This window comes from Chinchilla lanigera, unplaced genomic scaffold (assembly GCF_000276665.1).
Source record: "Chinchilla lanigera isolate Chin_1 unplaced genomic scaffold, ChiLan1.0 scaffold00044, whole genome shotgun sequence".
NCBI lineage: Eukaryota > Metazoa > Chordata > Mammalia > Rodentia > Chinchillidae > Chinchilla > Chinchilla lanigera.
The window spans coordinates 18,421,928-18,441,325 of NW_004955445.1; the positions used below are offsets into that span (position 1 = coordinate 18,421,928).

The following is a 19,398-nucleotide window of genomic DNA, read 5'->3' on the forward strand; positions in this document are numbered from 1 at the left end:
TCCCCTGACCTCGGGTGTTTGCTGGGAGGACTTGTCATCCCACGTCCTCACAGCAGCTGTACCTTTCTTCAAACACCTTGGGTGCCCGAGTCAGAGGCTGCATCTGGCCAGGGGCGCTAGCTCTAACAACACACCAAGGCCCGTGGCTTGTCAAAATTAAAATTTTGAAATCTAATCTTGTAACCACTGCAAAGTGGAACTTTAGAAGTTAGATTTTTTTTTTTTTCTTTTAGAGATGAGCAACTTTTCCCAAGTCCCTCCTGCTGTGTACATAACCAACACCCCTCCCCAAAAGGAATGACAGAATGTGCAGATGCTGGCCCCAGCAGGCCAGAGCCTGGTTTCCTTTCCACAAGACAAGTGTGGAGATCCATAGCACCTCTCTGTGCTCCCACTCCCCTCTGGTCCTTATTAGGAAAGACCCTTCCCTCCCTGTACACAGTGAGACGGTGATTTGAGGCAAATACGCCCCCCCGTCTCCTTGAAGCTAGCTGCAAATAAATCTTCTTTCCTTTTTACCAAAATAAATAGCCATCTTTGATTTGGTCAGCAATGAGCAAATGAACCTGAGTGGCCAATAACAGTCGTGCATACTTTTGAACACCTCTCGCTCTGCGGTGCCTGAAATGCCTGAGGCCCCCACACCCAAGCAGATAGGACATCTGTGAAGGTGTCAGTTAAGGAACATTAAAATGAAATCACGTGGTCCTGATTGACGTGGCTATAAAGTTACAATCTGAAAACCTGATGGCAAGTTTCTGAACAAGCTGCCCAGGCCCACCCCACGCCCTACCCCAACTAACCCCTGACAGCTCATGCCCAGCCAAACCTGTGGACAGAAGAAATAAGACACGTAAAAAGTTTCACCAGATAGGGTCTGAGAGGGTTCCCACTGAGATAAGCAAGCTAAACCCACCCTACCTGGAGAATGAGTTGCAGATTTGCTGACTTCTGTTGTTACCTTGGGCTGTTATCTTGTGTCAGGTTCTAGACACAAGAACAGGTTCCCAGGTTCTAATGTGCAATGCACAATCCCAAGTTTTTGTATGTGACAAACAAGGAACAGGATGTGGCACATGGCAGCAAGTAAATAGCAGCAAAGTTTACTAAAGCGGAAATATTCTTGGAGTGAAAGGAAAATAGCACTGAATGCCAAGGGTGTGGAGCATAGGAGTGTAAATGTCAGGCACCTCCTGGTATGGATTGTGTCTAGATGTTCCTCCAAAGCCTCATGGGGTCATAGGTGAGGCCTTTTCAGAGGTGGTTTGATCTAGTGTGTGTAATGCTGGGATTAAGAGTGTGTGATTACTAAAGTAGTCTACTGATTGGTTTGGCATAGTTCTGGGTGTGATAACTGGGTGTGAGTGCTACCACCCTAATGCAGAGACTGAAAGAGAGCTAGCGTGACCACTGGTCTCTTGTAGCTTGTTGCCTCCTGCCTTCTGCCCACCATGAACTGTTTCTCCTCTGTGATGCCCCTCTGCCATGCCATCCTGTCTTGGAGCCAGCCAGCTATGAATGAAAACCACTATAAACTGTGAGCTAAATAAGTCTTTCCTCCAACTTTGGGTGTTGGGTATTTTGTCTTAGTAATGAGAAAATGAAACACCTCCTGTCCGAGATTTGCCAGAGCATTATTGACAACATGATTTGATTGACAAGGTGCTGTTATACATGTCCTTTCAATAATTCACTCTGTTATAATTGTATGTATAAGATACAGTCCACGCAAATGAACTTTCATTGAGCTCCAGGGCAAGCAAGGTTATTCTAGGACACACAGGGAGGTCTAGTGTGCCTGTGTGTTGGTTTGGAATTTTCAGAATTTTCCTTGGAGGGCTCTGGGTCTTTGTATCCCTTCTGGGGTAAGATTGAGAGTTGGCCCAGGGGCATTGCCAAGGTTTGAGTGAGTGGAGGGTAGTGATCCTGTAGCCACCAATTACGCTGCCTATATTACTGTCTTAGCAAAAGACTTCTCAGGATGTGTCAGTAAGCGACATAAAGGGATTTATTAGGCAGAAATGTAAAAGAAACTGTAGTAGATTGATAACTGGTGGTCAACTTATAACCCCCAGCTGATCTGAGTAAGCATGGTGCTGGGTGTGGTAGGCCCACCTGGGGATTGTGGCTAGCAGCATAAGAGGCAGAATTAGAGAAGGAGATGGTGGCTGTTGGGAGTAGAAAAAGGCTGTTGGAAGCTGGTAGAGCTGTAAGGAGATATTGGCTCTGTTGGAGGAGCTCATCATGCTGGATTTCATGATGAACTTGGCTGTGTTCATCCTCCAAGGAGCTGGGGACCTTACTGGCACTGAGAATAGCTTCGGTTCACTTTGGGGGAGCTCCTGTCCTTAGTCTGAGCATTGTGTCCTGGCTCCGGAGGGAAAGATGGTGCACTGCCAGTCTCTGGGAAAAACTTGCTATGTTGGCTTCCCTGATGGGAACTCAGCTACCTTGATCATCAGAGGAGCTCGGGACCTCACTGTTGCTGTGGATGGCTGTGTTACTTTTCAGGGGAGCTCTGGTTCTTATTTTGTGTGTTGCTTCCTGGCTTCAGTATAGATCCCTCAGCCTGCTAGCACAGATCCTTCTTCTCACTGGCAAAGACTTCCTAGATTCCACCACTGACCTTTGGGCCTTCACAGCGCAGATCCATGAAACAGGCCTGCATGAGATATTGTTATGGGCTCTGGGCCTGCAGTTGGACTCATGGGAGGAACTGTTATGAGCTCTAGGTCTTAAGCTGGACTCACAGAGGACATTCCCATGGGATCCAGGCACTCAGCTGGATTCCTTGATCTTGGTATGTGGACAGATTTCCTGCACTCTTTAGTATATCATTCTTTGGGTGACTATTATAAATAATCTTATGAAATATGTGTCCTGTATTATATATTGTGCTCTCTTGCACAGTGTGCCCCAAACCAACACAGAAACCAAGTGCAGGAAATAGAGTGCAAGAGAGAAGAGCTTATTTTCTGGAACTGGAAACATTTATGCTTCTCTTGAGGAAGTGGAAACCCCAGGAAAGATATACTACCTCCCAAAATGGTGCTGGCCCATTTTATAGGTATTGAGGCAGGAGATTAAATCATGGCCAGCTGGCTGGGCAAGTGGGCATGACCTGTCAATCACATAAATCTAGGATACCTAGTGCCAATCAGAGAATACTATCTTCAGTTCTTTGGGTATGAAATCAAGTAGGTTTTTGATAGGACAGCCTAGATCTGACATCAGAATGGCAGATATAAAAGAAGGCAGCCATTAGCCTCATGGCCACTGTGACTTCTCTCAGTGGCTAGCTCTCACTCTGCAGAGTGTATTTCTTTCCCTACTTTTTTTTTTTTTTTTTTTCTGGTACCAGGGATCGAACTCACGACCTTGCGCTTGCCAGGTAGGCGCTGTGCCGCTGAGCTAAATCCCCAGCCCCTCTTTTCCTACTTTTAATAAAGGTAGAACCTCGATACCTTTTGCGCATGTCTTGACCGAGTCTATGTTCAGGACAAGAAGAGCCTGGAAAGAATCTTTAGAGTCCACAGCTCTCCAGAATCCTGCTAGTAGTATGAAATTAGTTTTTTTTTTCTTTCCCCAAGATGGATAATTTATGCATTCTTTGAATTTTCTCACCTGTTCTTTTATCTCAGGATCAGGTTTCTGCTCTTTACTTTTTAAAATTTAAGCCAATTTGTGGGCTTACAGAATCCCTGAGGAATTTTGGGTGTGATGGTTCTGGAAGGAAAGGAAAGGAAATTAAAACTACTGGAATGTAGATATGGATTGCCGTGGGTAATTTTGACTGAGTCCTGGAAGTTGTATAAGTTTAGTTATGCTTTTCCTTGTCTTCTTTCTATCTTTCTATCTCCTATTCTACCTCAGAAAGGAGACAAGAAAATAATAGTTTTTAAATTATACTTAATTTTTTTATTAAGTTTATTGGTACAATATACTTGTATACATACCAACCACATTCATCATGGAGAATTTGTACTTATCCATGATGTATATTGATTCCTCTTTTTTTGCATTCTCTTCCCCTCCCTACAATCTTTCTCCCCCTCCTTACTCACAAAGCTTTGTTTCTATTTTATCCTTCTTTTCTCATTCTTTTTCTTTTCCCTTCCTTCCTTTCCTCCCTCCCTAGTCCCCCTTTCCTTTTGAATAATTTCTTCCTATTTCATCATTTCTATTATATATTTTGGTTGCTATTTACACTTTCAGTTTCTCACACCAGAGAGACAATGCAGTTTTTACACATATCTACATTACACATTACACATTTATGCTTAATATTATGGTCTCAAGTTCCATCCATTTAGCTATGCCTTGTTTATCCTTCTTTATGGTTGAGTAGTACTCCATTGTATAAAAAAGTCAGATTTTTTTTATCCATTCATCAATTGATGGGCATTTGGGTTGTTTCCAAGATTTAGCTATTACAAACTGTGCTGCTATCAACATAGGTGCCCATTTATTGCTGTGATATGATGCTTAAATTTCACTTTTAAAAAACCTGGCAGTTATAGGGTTACTTAGCTGAAGGCTCTATGACTAGACCAGATAAAATTCACTAAAAAAAAAAAAAAAAAAAAAATCCTAAGTGTCTTAAAAGTACAATAAGCCTGTAAGTTGGGGCTGTGGTTTTCACCTGTAAATTGCTCCTCCTCCCAAGGCCTCCATCCTCAGGGAAGCAACAATATTAGTGGGCAGCAGATCTTTAAACTTCAAACACATGGAAGTGGTTTGCATTTGAACATAAACTACCAAATGGGAGCACAGACCCAACCTAGGTCACCCATCTTGAAGATGCCCCCAAGACCACATAAAATTCCCAACCCCAAAACATAATGGGCCTCTCTGTCTGAGTTCATACTGATATGGGAAAGAAAACTAAACCAATGCCATTTTGTGTTCTAGTGCCATTTTAGAGCTTAAGTTTCTGTTTCCTTCAGTTTGTTTCTTATAAATGTTATCATAGTAACCTAACCTAATACCACCCCATGCTCTGTCATAAGACTGCTTGTCCCCTGAGTAAAATGTCAAACACCTTTGTTCTTTTGTCACAAGCTAAGCCCATGCTTTGTAATCTTTCTATAGCTGCACTAAATCATATCAGCACCACCACCCCGCCTCCGCATAGACCTGGAACTATACCAGGAATAGAACTGTATAACTGTTCTCCCCTTCTGCCCGCCAGGGTCGGTGCTCAGTCATTTGCTGGGTGCTCACTGTTGGCCCCCAGTAAACTTGCTTTTCTCTGTACCTGGCCTCTGTGGGTGACTCAGTTAAATAAGCACCATTGCCGCAATGTTGGGAGGTCCCCAGTGAGATCCCCATAGATGGCCCCTCCAGGGCGGCACCAACCTGGACCTCGAATCTGTGACCTGGGAGGCCACAGGCGCCTTGGCTGAGTTTAGCCGGTCTCCCAGACCACAGGCTAGGGAGAGGGATTGAATGCCACACAACAAGACAATCAAGGCTTCCCGACTGCACTTGGTAGGATTTGGCTTTGCTTTTGGCTCATCCAGGGACCTTTTTTGCCTGGACTTTGGAACTGTGAAATTTGTGGGCCAGACCTCTGGACCCAGTGGTCGTTTGTCATTTGTTCTGACCCATCTGGGTATGGTTTGTGAGACTTGGGGAACCCCACCAGGGATTCCAACAGCCCATTTGTTACATTTGTCCTGCTCCATAGGGGTTTTGGAGGCTGTGGGAGCCCTGTCAGGGATCCCAAAGTCTCCTTTGTTTTGAAAAAAAAGCAGTCAGGTTTGTTTTCCTGGGACTAGAAATACTTGTTTTTCGTGTATGTCTGTGAGTTTTGTTTTGTGTGGTCATTTGTGTGGTTGTCCCCCGAACCCCCGCACCTGCAGTTTTAGGTGTCTGCCGCCTCCATCCTTGCTGCCTTCGTGATCGTGAGCATCGGACTCCTGTCCGAGCTGCCTGGACCCTTCTTCACTGTCAACACAACCCGAGACCCTGATAAAGATCAGTTGGCAAAAGCAGTCACCGGTGTCGCAGCTGTCTCTAATCTGCTGAGTCTGGGACTGCTGTTTGGATTTCTGGAAGAGTGGGTTTGGGAGAGAATGAGATAGGAGATAATTGATCTATAGTCCAGTACAAATTGTTACTATGGGGACCACCCCCTCTAAGCCAACTGTATTAGAATGTATGATTTAGAACTTTGACAGGTTCCAGAATGATTATGGAGTAAAGATAAAGCCAGGGAGGCTGGAAACATTGTGTGAACCTGAGTGGCCATCATTTGGTACTGGATGGCCGGCAAAAGGAACTCCAGACCCTCAGGCAACTGTGCGAATTTGGAATGTGGTTACAGGCAAGCCTGGCCCCCCTGACCAGCTTCCTCATATTGATTCTTGGTTGTGTGTAGTCAGAACTCTTCCCCCTTGGTTCATGAATGTGTACATGTGAGACCCCTGAGCATGTCCTCCTTTTAAAGGGAAAAGACAACTCTAAAAAGGCGTGACCAGGAGTCCGACCCTCTGCCCCACAAGAGGATGACCTCACTGCTTTCTGTTCCATCACCTTATCCGGCGACTGGCCAGGCCTGGTGGCAGCTGTTGCTAGAGGTGGGGCCAGACTCCAGCTCCAGGAATTCAACGTCCCTGGGTCCTGTGTCTCCCTTCCTTTGCACCAAGTGCTAGTGGCTGAGGAAAAGAGACAGACAGGATCTGTAACGGTTTATGTCCCTTTTTTGTACTAGTGACCTATATGATTGAAAATCACAAACCCACCCTCTATCACCCAAGCAGAAGAGGTCTTTATTTCCTGAACAAGAAGGAAACAACTGAGATGGAGAGATTGCCTAGCCTTACTAATAAGAAGAATCCTAGTAGATTAACTAGTATCATCACAGAAGGAGAGTAAAGCCATGGTATAGCCACATGTTTCTATTTGTAAAAACCTCACAAGACAGTACCAATATCTGGCATTTTTTACATTTGTTAAAGCAGCAAATTCCTTCTTGCCTTTAAGTTCTATGGTGTGATGTGACCCTTGGCTAACCTGTTTTAAAAATCCAGTTTGCTGCAGCAGAGCTTTATTGCAGACATTTAAACAATGAATAACTGTGTAGAATAATTTGGGCTTAAAAGTAAAACATAAATTAGAGAGTGAAAGGTAAGGGACCAAAAGCCTTTTAGCTTTAATTTTCCTAAAGAATTATATAAAGGTTTTCTTATAACAATTCTGCTCTGATTACTGAAGCAGCAAATAAAGCTAGAGTAAATATTTTGTTTTAAAAAGTGCTCAAACCCTGACATTTTTGGTTCTGATAACCATGAAGTATTTATCATTTACATGAATAATGGTACAGGAAAAAATCCTGTTGAAAGATTTTACAATCAAATGTAGAAAGGTTTTCACCTCAGTTCAGAGTTAAAAATGCTAAAGAAATCATCTTGAGCCCACTCTCTAGAGAAAAATTGGACCTTGAGAACTGTAATATCACTGAGCCTGATACACTTAGCACTCCAGTTTTCTTGGTTCTGTAGTCTCATGCAAATAACTCTGGTCTTATGTGTGTAACTAAAAAAAGAGTGTGTCTCTGTGTGCATGTGTGTTTATTGTTCCTAAAAATTTGGCACAAGTCAGAGATAATTGCCTATACTGAGGTTCTATACTATAAAATATAGCGTATCAAAAACATTTTTCTTTGAAATTATTTAAGCATCTTTTCTACATCATAAAAATCATTGGTAGCCTCAGCCAGATGTTTAGTAATTGGCATCAGGCTTCAAGGGTAAAAAAAGGGTTGATAGCGTTTTTCATAGATGAAAAAAATAATAATATGAATAAAACTAGACTATGTTTATGAAAAAAATCCTTAACTTGTAAATATTATCTACTAAAGTAAAAATATTTGTTAGTAAGTCAGTTGAGTTTTAAAGCCTTGTCCAAGGATTTGGTGCCTCTCAGTCAAGCCTAATGTCTCCCTGATACATTCTCAAACGGGAGTTGTTAGGTACTCCAGCTTTGGCCCTCCCAGACACAAGAAGGAGGACATAGTTTGGACCTCTGGGACCTTGGTGTTGTCCTGTGGCATACCTATCTAAGAAGCTAGGCACAGTGGCCGCAAGTTGGCCTCCCTGCCTACAGGCCACAGCTGCCACTGCCATCCTGGTAAAAGAGGCTGATAAGCTGAACTTGGTATAGACTTTGAAGGTATAAGCCTCTCATGCAGTTAAAACCCTATGGAAAGGTCCTGATGGCAAATGGCTATCAGGAGCCTGACTGGCCCAATACCAGGAGGCCCTTCTTGAGGATCCCAGGTAACCACAACAACCATCCAGGCTCTCATCCCAGCCTCACTGCTCCCTACATCCGTGGAGAGACTCAAATATGACTGTGTCGAATCAGTTGAGATGGTCTACTCAACATGACTGGACCTCCAAGATTCATCCCTCCAGAACCCTGTTTTGAGCCTGTTTTCAGATGACCAACAGTATGGTAATAGATGGGGTGTGCAGGGTGGGAGCTGCTGTTGTCACAATATATCAAATTGTTCAATCAAAAATACATCCCCCTGGGACATCAGCCCAAAACGCCAAGCAGATAGCTTTCACCTGGGCTTTGAAATTGAAAAAAACACAAATGGGTCAATATCTATACTGACTTCTGTTATGCTTTTGCCATCCCCCACATGCATGGGGCCTTATATAGAAAAAAAGGTCTCCTGATAACAGGTTAAAAAAAAAAGATATTGGGGCTGGGGATTTAGCTCAGCGGCAAAAAGCGCTTGCCTGGCAAGCGCAAGGTCGTGAGTTCGGTTCCCCGTACCGGAGAAAAACCAAAAAACCAAAAAAAAAAAAAAAAAAAAAGATATTAAAAATTCACAAGAAATATTAGCATTGCTACAAACAGTTTGGCTGCCAAAAAGGGGTGGCCATTATACATTGTCCCGGCCACCAGAAGGGGGCCTGTTTAGATGCCTGAGGCAATTGCACAGTGGACTTAGCAACAGAACAGGTGGCCAATCTGGAGACCCCTGTCCCTGAAAAAGTACTTGTAGCTCTCTATCTAAAAGGACCTTTCTATTCAGAGACTGAGTTAAAGTAGGCTAAGTCAGAGGGAGCTACTGATAAAAATGGGTGACAAGTGCTGCCAGCAGAGACTGTGTTCCTGCCTGAGTCTTTGGGACATTTTGTGATACAGGACCTACATACCTGCACTCATTTGGAAAAAACTGCTATGGTGGAATTGCTTTGCTGGTATTTTTATATCTCCAGACTTTGGGCGTTGTGCTCCTCTGTGCCCAAGAGATGTGAACTTGTGCCCACAGTAACTCTCCTCAGCAGCCTCATCACCAGCCTAGCATCAGGAGGTATGGGACCACCCCCTTTGAGGCTGTTGAGGTTGACTTCACTGAGGTCAAGCCAACAACTGTGCCTTGGTTGCTTTTCTCTCATTGCTGAGACAAAATACCTGACACCCAGAATTAAGGAAAGAAAAGTTTATTTAGCTCACAGTCTGTGGAGGTTTCAGTCCATACTCGCTGGCTCCAAGGCAGGGTGGCACATGGCAGAGGGCAACTGGCAGAAGGTAGCAAAAGAAGCAAGAGCAAAAGGGAGGAGTGGTGGCAAGCAGCCTCTTTCTCTCCCTTACATATGCAAACTATCTGCCCCAGGGGCAGGTGTAGTTCTCACACACATAATCCCAGCATTGGACTATGGATCAATCATAAATCTAGAAGCCTACTTCATGACTGCATGAGGCACTGGGGAGACATCCAGACACAAGCCATAACAAACTGGAAACCAAGTGTACCTGCTAGTTCTGACTTGCACCTACTCAGGTGGAGGCTGTCCTGACTAGGACTGAAACTTTGAAAGAGGTAACTAAGGCCTTTTTGGAGTTTATTGTCCCCTGATATGGACTCCTCGTGACCACTGGGTCAGATAATAGGCTGGCATTGTAGGTAAAGCAGTCTAGGAACTGGCCTTGGCTCTAGGGGTAAAATGGAAACTCCACACAGCTTACCAGCCCCAGAGCTCTGGGAAGGTAGAGAGACAGAACTGCAACCTCAAGTCCACCTTGGCTAAGCTCTCCCAGGAGAGAGGTGCAACTTGGACAACTATATTGACTATAGCCCTCCTCTGACCCCAGTGCACACCATACCAAGATAGCCTCATGCCCTTTGAGATCATGATTGGATGGCCTCCCCTATAGATGCCTGTGATAAAAGGACTCCAAAAAGCTGGATCAAATTACCTTTGCCACTAGATGAAAGCACTTCATGGGGTCCTTGAGGAGCTACGACAGACCATCCTGGAAATTGCACAACCCCTTTGCACACACCCTTGCATCCTTTGCAGCCTGGACCAAGTTTTGGTCAGGGACTAGAAGGATGATCCCATCCAGCCTAGGTGGGGTCCTATGAAGTCATACTAACCAGCCCACTGCTTTTAAAGTTTCAAGGCTTGTTCCATGGATCCATCACTCTCATGTCAAATGATGGACCAGAACCAGACTAACATCACCTGGTGAGCCAACCCAGCCAAGCAACAAGACAGCATCTCCTCTCCAAGACAGAGACAACACCAGCATTAAGCTGACCATCCATGTCATCCCCTTCCTGTTTCTCCGCTGGTCTGTGGTCAGGTCGGACCATGGAACTGGTTTAAAAGTTCACAATGACTCAGATATTGGGGAAGAGATTCTAAATGAGACTGTTTGGCTGGGAGGGTTGACACCCCTTGAGATTCATGACACATAGAAGGATTGAGAACCTTTCCTGCCTGTGGGGCCCTAACAAAAAGTTAAAAGAGGAGATAAACCTGGTTGGGATTTATTTTTGTGCAGGAGACCAGGCCAACGGCTGTGGCTCCATGGATGAGTTAGACTTTATTTGTTAAGAGGTGACCCAAAAATGTTTATTACTATTTGTAAAGTGATCCAGGCCTCAATCTGCTCCCCTGTAAAATCAGGTCTTGGACTTCAAGACAGTTTGTCTACACTTCATCCCAATTCAAAGCTGGATCCTCACCCACTGCCACCACCAGAACTCTGCTGGGAGCTTGCTTAAAAATGCTGTTTTTATGCCAACAAATCCAGTACCATCAGAGAGACTTCAGCCAGTTTCTGTGAGCACCTCAACAGGAGAGCAAAAGACCGCCAAAATTTCCAAGGGTGGTGTGCCCAGATGTACAGTTGGAATCCTTGGCTAACTTCTTTACTGACAAGTCTGGCGGGGCCCTTCATGATCTGCATAGCCTTACTTGTGATTGGGCCCTGCCTAGTCAAAAGAGTGATAAGGAGAATCCGAGCTAGACTGGACCAGGTACAACTTCTGGTGTTGGCAGGAAGTCCTGGGTATCAACCTCTGTAGATAAATTTAAGGACACCTCACCAGCTTAATAAGAAGAGAGTGTCCTTGAGGGGGGAAGTGATATAGGAAAGAAAACTAAACCGATGCCATTTTGTGTTCTAGTGCTATTTTAAAACTTAAGTTTCTGTTTCCTTAAGTTCATTTCTTGTAAATGTTGTCATAGTTACCTAACCTGATACCACCCCATGCTCTGTCATAAGACTGCTTGTCCCCTGAGTAAAATGTCATACATCTTTGTTCTTTTGTCACAAGCTAAGCCCATGCTTTGTAGTCTTTCTATAGCTGCACTAAATCATATCAGCACCTCCCCCCATAGACCTGGAACTAGAACTGTATAACTGTTCTCCGCTCCTGCCCTTTGGAGTCGGTGCCCAGTCACGTACTGGGTGCCCACCACCAGCCCCCAGTAAACTTGGTTGTCTCTGCATCTGGCCTCCGCAGGTGGCTCAATTAAATAAGCACCATTGCCGCAACAGTACTTCTTTGTTTCTGCCTAATAAATCGTTCAAATCTCTCTCACAACAGGTGTCCTGCAATATTTTTCTGTGATGTAAGTCAACAAACCTACAACTTACCCTGGGAGTGGGGTGAGTCGAGGTCTTCATCTCCTCTTTGCCTCAGTTTCCTCCTTTTCCCATGCAGCTCCTCTGGGTATTTGGCTTCCAGGGTATGTTGTCATCCTCCTGTGTGGGGAAATCACAGCAGTTTTACTATTTATTATAATTATTTTTTAAATTTACCATTGTTTTTTTAAAGGCCACATTGTCACTGAATGATTAGTCTGTAGTAGATCATTAACTTTCTACCCTCTAAGTTGCACACAAGAACTACGCATGCATCACTAGCTGATCTAACTGCCTGTCATGTCTTTAAAAATGCCATTTCTTTCACTATTTAAGTATCACATCAAAAGTCCTTTTCAAGCACAAACATTTATATTTCATTCTGATCCCTTTGACCACTAACAATAGTCAATCTTTACATATTTTTTAATTAATTCTATCCAGAAGGATTGTTTCTGGTAACACCAAAGGTACTGGACCTGAACAAAACAAACATTACTAAGTCTTCAAACACCACCTGTCTATCCTCAAAACTGAGATGGATGGGACAATGGAACCACTGTGACCCAAGGGCCTGACATTTCTAGGCCCCCTACCATGTTAAAATAAAAAAATCTGAGCCTTTCACCATGATGGCACCATCGTCTCTTGGACTTGTCCACTACTCATTTGCAGTGTATCAATAAACTTCACTTTTCTGTATTTCTCAACTATTGGTAAACTCTTTACCACCTGAGACACCAGCTCTCACACACCATGCCTCACATGGCATTCTGGTCTTGGCTTGGGGGTGCAAGTGTGGGAGGGGCTGGTGGTGATTCTGAAGGCAAAGGGAAGAAAGGACTAGGCCCCTGTAGCCATCTGGCTTCACAGTTCAGTTCCTAAAAGATGACCAGACACCTTGGACTCTGGGGTTACACTCTCAAGAGAAGACTCCCCTACCTTGCTATATTAAGAAAGACTCTCCTGTCCATATTCCAGCCCCTTTGGATTACCTGGTTCTGGAAGATACCAGCCTCCCAAAGGAGAAGGTAGGGGTGGAGAGTTCTCATCAGCAGCATGATCACACTGAGATATGGAGTGGTATAAAGGACATATTCCATAACTCGAAGAGATGAAAGAGGAGTCAGAGCCCAGAGCATGAGCTCCAGGCCACGGACACCCGCAGACCAGGCCAGATCACTCTCCTAGGCCTCCAGAACGTTGTGGAGGGCAGCCAGCTATGTGCTGATGGGAGGAGGTGACTGCTGAGATAGCAGATAAGGGCCCTCCATGGAAGCTGGTGCTGGGGAGGGGACTGGAGGCAGAGGGAAGCAAAGCAATTGGGAAGACCGTGTGTGTGTGTGTGTGTGTGTGTGTGTGTGTGTGTGTGTTGGCTCTCACTTGTTATTTCTCAGGAAACTGCAGCATGTGACTGTGTCACAGTGTGGGCTCTCCCAGCAGGCCTGACCTCCTCCCGCCTTGGGGAAAGCAGGAAGAAAGAAACAGGCAGTTAGTTGCCAAATGTCCCAGGGTCCCTGCCACCAGGAGTTATCACATTCAACCACATTAGGAAATAGGGGTGTGCTCAGCAGAGCTCCCCAAACTGAAGATCCTTCCCCAAATGAACCCCTGGGGTGGAGAGGGCCGCCCTGCTTGGCTCTGTCCTTGGTGGTGGAGCGCAGGGCTGAATGCTGGGGGTTTTGGCAGGCTGGGATCAGGGGCAGGTCAGTGAGGGGCAGGGCCTGGGGCTGCGCCTTGCCTCACTTTCCTGGGTTATGAGCACTTGGCCTGTCTCTGCTCTTCTCAGGGCTCCAGGTCCCTAGTGCCTAAGAATAGCCACCATCTTTGAATCTACACCAGAAACCAAGCCAAGCTCTGGGTCGACATTCGTTCCCCTTTAGTCCTCACCGGACCCTGAAAGTAGCTATCGAATGGGCTCCACTTCACAGACAGGAAATTTGAGGCTCAGAGAAACAACTAACTCAGCCAAGATGACACTGCCAAGAAAAGGCTGAGGCCTTCAAAATGAGGGTGGGGGCACTTTCTGTTGAGCAAATTGATGGAGGAATGGAATGCCAGCACTTCCAGAGAAACATGAGGGGCATTTTACAGCCAATTCCAAAAGCCTAGTGTTCTTATCTATAGGTTGGTGAGGCCTGGAAAAACTCTAGGCTGTATCCTTCCAAATTTCCAAGGTCTTGACCATGCCATTTCTTCCATCTGGAGAACTTCTTTCCCTGAGTGAGGAACTCCTATACATGCTTCAAGGCCTGGCTCAGAGGTCACCTCCTCTGTAAAGCCTTCCTACTAGTCTTGGCTTCTTTCAGAACCTGTGTCCATAATTGTCACCCTATGCAACTATTACCTGTTTTCTTAACTATTTCTCCATCTCCCAAAGGGTTGAGAGAGAGTTTCTTAAGCCAGCTTGGTCTGGGTTCAAATACCACTTCTGTGTTTGTTAGTTACAAGCTGTATGATCTTGGGAGAGCCACTGACTACCCTGAGACTGGTTCTTCTTTCACAAAACAGGAATAATAATATCTACTTTGTGTGGTTAGTGTTAGATTAAATGAGCTAATACGGTATAGCCCATAGTACTCAGTGAAGGTGGCCATTTTTATTATTATTGTGATTGTTAATATGCTTAAATTTAAATTTAATATTTAAATTTCCAAATAACAACCAACTTACAGAATATTTCCAAAAATAGTACAAGAATTCTTATATAGATTTTACTCAGATTATTAGTTACTATTTTACTATATTTGTCTTATCATTACATATATGCATATACAAATATGTGTGTAGATGTACACATTTATTTTTCAGAATTTTTCTGTTTTTGTTTTTGAGAGATAAAGTCACACTATGTAGTTCAGGGTAGCCCTGAATTCACTACGTAGCCCAGGCTGGCCTCAAAGTCATAGTAGTCCTCCTGCCTCAGCCTCCTGAGGCTGGGATTACAGGCATGTACCACCACACCTGGTTCAGAATTATTTGAGCAGACACCACATTCATTGTGCATTTCCTGAAAATAAGGGCACATTTCTGCATAACCACAGCACAAACATTACTACAATACTGCCAAGTAATCCTCATACCCCCTCTGAGCTCATCCATAGTACCAGAAGCATACTGCGGGGACCCAGGATCTATCTAAGACCTGCCGTTGTGATTGCCTGTCTTATCTCTTTAGCTTCTTTTAAGTCAGAATGGTTTCAGAGGGTTTCCTTGTCTTTCATGACCTTGAATTCTTTTGACCTTGACATTTTTGAAGATCGAGTCGGCTACTTTGCAGAGTGTCTGGCAACCCAATCAATTTGGGCTTGTTTGATGTTTCCCTGGGATTCAATTCAGGCCACGCACTTTCAGCAGGGCAGCACAGAAGTGACACCGTGTTCTCAGTGCCCCAGGTCACACAGCCATACTGTCCTGTCACTGGACAGCGTCTGAGGAGGTCCCTCAGAGGGAGATGGGGACCTCAACTCAGCCTGGGCAGGTTCTTGACTTATTGTTGCAGACAAGCATCATCAGTGACGGGCATAGCTAGAAATTCAGGAAGAACAGATAAGGGACTTCAGATTGAGACCCAAAGTGGGCACTGCTCTGATGGACAGGATCAGATTGGACCATGATCAAAGAAGCCTCCCAGCTGATGCCAACCCGGGGAAGCACGAAGTCCAAGGAGTAACCTGCAGCTTCCATGCCTTTGAATGTGCAGCTGCCCTGGCCTGGACCCCGGTACCAGGCCTTCCAGAAAGCCTCTTGTCCACAGCATCTTTGTCGGTCCCATGCACAATGTATGGCCTTTGGGGCATCAGACCTCAGCCACAGGGACAATATTACTTTTTGTGGGGGGTATAATGAGGGCGCTGCTAAATTTGGCCCTGCTGCACCCCATTCCCACACCTCACAAAGGGCCACTAGTTTGGCCACCTTCTGCCTCCTCACCTGCAAGGTGGGGTTGTCCCTGGACAGGGTCTGAGGAATTTCCTGTAGCTGAAATAAGGAGCCCAGCCCACCCTACCTGCGGAATGTTTGCAGCTTCGCTGACTCCTGTCATGGAAAAAGAATTTTCAGGGCTAGGCAGTAAAAGGCACGGAAGGGACTCACTAGGCAGAAATGAAAAGGCACAGACTCAAACAAAAAGAGTGCAGGCCCTCAAGAGGGAGGCAGCAGGAGGGGAAGGAGGCCAGGCCCGGCGGGCTCTCTCCTCTTCCTCTCCTCGCTTGCTCAGGCTCTTGCCTCACTGTCCTGATTTCCAGAAACCCAGACAGGGGTGGGGGTGGGAGTGGGAGGTGTCACCATCCAAGCCAAACAGATGCTTAATGGAAAAACCCCAAGTCTTCCCTGTGGGGCCATGTTTTTCTTGCAAGACAGGGCCCAGAGCAAGAGTGTGACCAGATGTGCCTTTCTGGAACATTCCTTCTGACTACTGTGAGCAGGATGGATGGGGGGTAGGGAGCACCAAAAGCTGGCGGCTCTGAGAAGGCCGGTGCCACCACCCAGGTGGGACCCACCCAGACAGCAGGGACTGCTCCTCTGAGCTGGCCCCTGACTTGCGTGACCTGGGACCAGGATGAGGGACCGACAGACTGGGTGGAGGGGACCCTAAAACTAGGGCACCGAGGACAGAAAGTCCCCAGTGACTATAGCGTGGGGTTGTTTGCAAAGGGGAAGGAGGTGAAGACTGACCCACCTGCTCAGGTTTTGGTCTTGTTCTTGGAGGCTGGCAACCCCCAAGTTTTTAAAGTATGAAGCTCCTCCCAGGGTGCACCGATTGAGAAAAAGCCACTGCAAGTTTTATAAATCTGTATTTTTTTCCAGCCAGTAGACATTTGAAATGAGGAGCTTAGAGCCCATTGGATGACATCTGATAGAGTTCAGCTATGGGGCCTCAGCAAATATTCCACACCTGCCCTGCCAGTCCCTCCTCCTGAACCAGAGGAACAAAGTGCGCTCACCTTCCTCCACCCAGGTGGGACAGAAAGTCCCACTGCCATGGCTGTCCTGGGTGGAGGAAGAGAGAGGGAGCAATAAAAGAGGGAGGGAGTGAGGGTGAGAATAGAGAAGGTGCACCTAGGCCTGCGGCCTTTCAGCCACTAAGACTTCCGCCTTCTTCGAAGCAAAGGCAGCCAAGGTCCCAGAATCCAGCCAGTCAGAGCAGCCTGTCCAAATTCCTAGGGGCAGGCGGGAGCTGGGAAGCTGATCAGCAGGCCAACCTACCTGGGACCAAGAGGAGCGCTGGAAAACCTGGCCGTCGTGACGGAGCACCTCCTGTGCTCCAGCAGGGCCGGTGCTCTCCTCTTGTCATGAACCCCAGGTGTGGCTGACTGAGGGTAGTCAGTCACCCGTGCCTGAGCCTGCCCACTGGCAACAGCTTGGCTTTGCCCACTCCACCACATCCTCTGCCCTGAAGAAGGGGCTGTGGGGTTTTCTTGGGTTCCAGGTAGCAGAATAAGGAAGAGAGGGAAGGGAGAAGAAGACCAGATGTCTGGGCCCAGCTCTGAGGTGGGGCTCTGTAATCTCCGCCTGACTGTGGGGTTTGTCATCTATTTTGTTCACTGATCTATTCTAAGGGCCTGAAATGGAATCTGGCATCAAATAGTAGGCATCAGGTAAACTGTGCTTAGTGGCACACGTCTGTGACCCCAGCTACTCAGGAGGCTGAAGCAGGAGGATCACAAATTAGAGGCCAGATGATTATGCAGAAGGGCTGGAGAAGGGAATCGCTCAAGGAGATGGCACTGGTTCTAGTGAGAGAAGTGAACAGAGGGAAACATTAGGATGTATTTCTGAAAATCGAACATATACTCTTCAGGATATACAAAATGCAAATGAAGTACTTAAATCATTTTAAAATTATTTAGAGGGTGTCAGAACTGCGTTTCTGGGATCACCATGTGTCCTGAAAATAAGGCCAGAAGGCTCGTACATTCATTGGTTGGATCTTTTTTTCAGTGCTGGGGCTGGAGCTCAGGGCTACATGCATGCTAGGCATGCGTGCTCCCACTGAGCTATGGCCCCCACCCTGTCAGCTGGATTTCACAGTCCTCCCAAACATGACCTGAGTGTGGCGACGATGCCCGTCCCGGTTCTAAGTGGTTTGCACAGGTATGCATGCTCACACAGGGTGTGCGCACATGCGCAAACACATGCCATCCTGAGGAGAGAGCACCATCTTCATCCCCCATGTGAGAGAGGGGTCACGGACACAGAGGTTGAATAACTGGCCCGGCCTCACAGTTAATGTGACTAACTGGAAGTCATCTGAGGGCACCAGGGGGCGCCTCTTGGCCTTACACTGCCTCACCCGAGGGCCCAGTGCCGGGAGGCATCTGGAGGCGGCTTCTGAGACCAGATTTTGATCTCCTCTTCCAGGCTCTCACCTTATCTGCCCAGAAAGGGAAAATAAATGCCGACAAGACGGGGCGGAGAGGTCAACGGGAGGCTGCTGTTTTTCCAGCTGCGAAGAGGCCACTTCCTCCAGCCTCCCTGAGCCAACCCTGGGCTGGCCGCAAAGAGCCAAGACAATGTGTGATCATTGTGGGAAAATCAGGGAACACAGGGAGCAAAAGAAAATAAAGATCAGTCGTAACCCTTGTCACCAGAGTCTTTGAGTGTTTTGTCTAGCAGTTTTTCTTTCTACCAGTGTGTGGCGTACTTGTGCAACGTGGCTATTCACATCAATATTGTGACTGCTTTTTCATGTCATTAAATGTTCCTCCGCGACACTTTTTCATGACCTTTCACATTGTTCGTTTATGTGAATGCATAGAATTATCACATGCAAAGTTTTTTTACACTTTGCATGCTTGAGGTATAATTGACATATAGTAAAATTCACCCTTTCTAGGTATACATTTATGAATTCCAACAAACTCATAGTTGTGTGATCATCTCTAGAACCAAGATACAGAACAGTTCCCTCCCGCCAAAAAGTCTCCTTATGCCCTATTATAGTCAAGTTCTCATACTGCCCCAGACTTTGTCCATGTTTTATTTTTGTGTACATTTGTCTTTTGCAGAATGTCATATACAAGTGGATCATAGGGTATGAAGATTTTGGATCTGGCTTCTTTCACTTAGCAGAATGCATTGAGATTTATCTGTGGTGCTGTATTTATCAAGACCATTTCTTTTTATTGCTGAATAATGTTCCATTGCGTGGATGTACCAAATCCTGTTTATTCATTTACTAGTTCTGGGAGATTGTGAATAGAGCTGCTATGAACATTCCCATACCAGCCTTTGTGTGAACATAAATTTTTCTTGCTTTTGAGGAAATACCAAGAAATGAGATTATTGGATCCTACAGTGTAATCCCAAGCGTAGATGATATCATTTTTTAAAAAACACAGAACAAGCAAATTGCATTTTATTTATGGTTGCTGATATCATTATAAAAATCCAAATAATACAGACAAATGGCTAATAGTTTATATCCTTTCTTTCTATACATTTACATCATATCTCTGGATTATATAAATAAGATTATAGTATATGTGTGGTTCT

General features: G+C 45.6%; 1 protein-coding gene and 1 long non-coding RNA gene across 5 annotated transcripts in view; one reads left to right on the top strand and one right to left on the bottom strand.

Annotated features, from left to right (window-relative positions):
• Positions 1-12,021, bottom strand: part of Bpi (bactericidal/permeability-increasing protein) — a 40,095-nt gene extending 28,074 nt beyond the window's left edge. The window contains exons 1-3 of one of the 4 annotated variants that reach the window (XM_013518376.1): positions 11,914-12,021; positions 6,538-6,659; positions 5,859-6,053 (exon numbers count right to left, since the gene is read on the bottom strand). The gene's annotated coding sequence lies outside the window, so the exon portion shown is untranslated. Of the gene's footprint in view, positions 1-921; positions 1,056-3,624; positions 3,727-5,858; positions 6,133-6,537; positions 6,660-11,913 lie in introns of those variants that run through there. The other 3 variants (XM_013518375.1, XM_013518374.1, XM_005392537.2) reach the window with 3 other exon arrangements.
• LOC102012697 overlaps positions 1-18,490 on the top strand; it is a 35,925-nt gene extending 17,435 nt beyond the window's left edge. The window contains exon 3 of the long non-coding RNA XR_262357.2: positions 18,265-18,490. This is a non-coding gene — a long non-coding RNA (uncharacterized LOC102012697). The remainder of the gene's footprint in view (positions 1-18,264) is intronic.
• Positions 18,491-19,398: the final 908 nt, after the last annotated feature.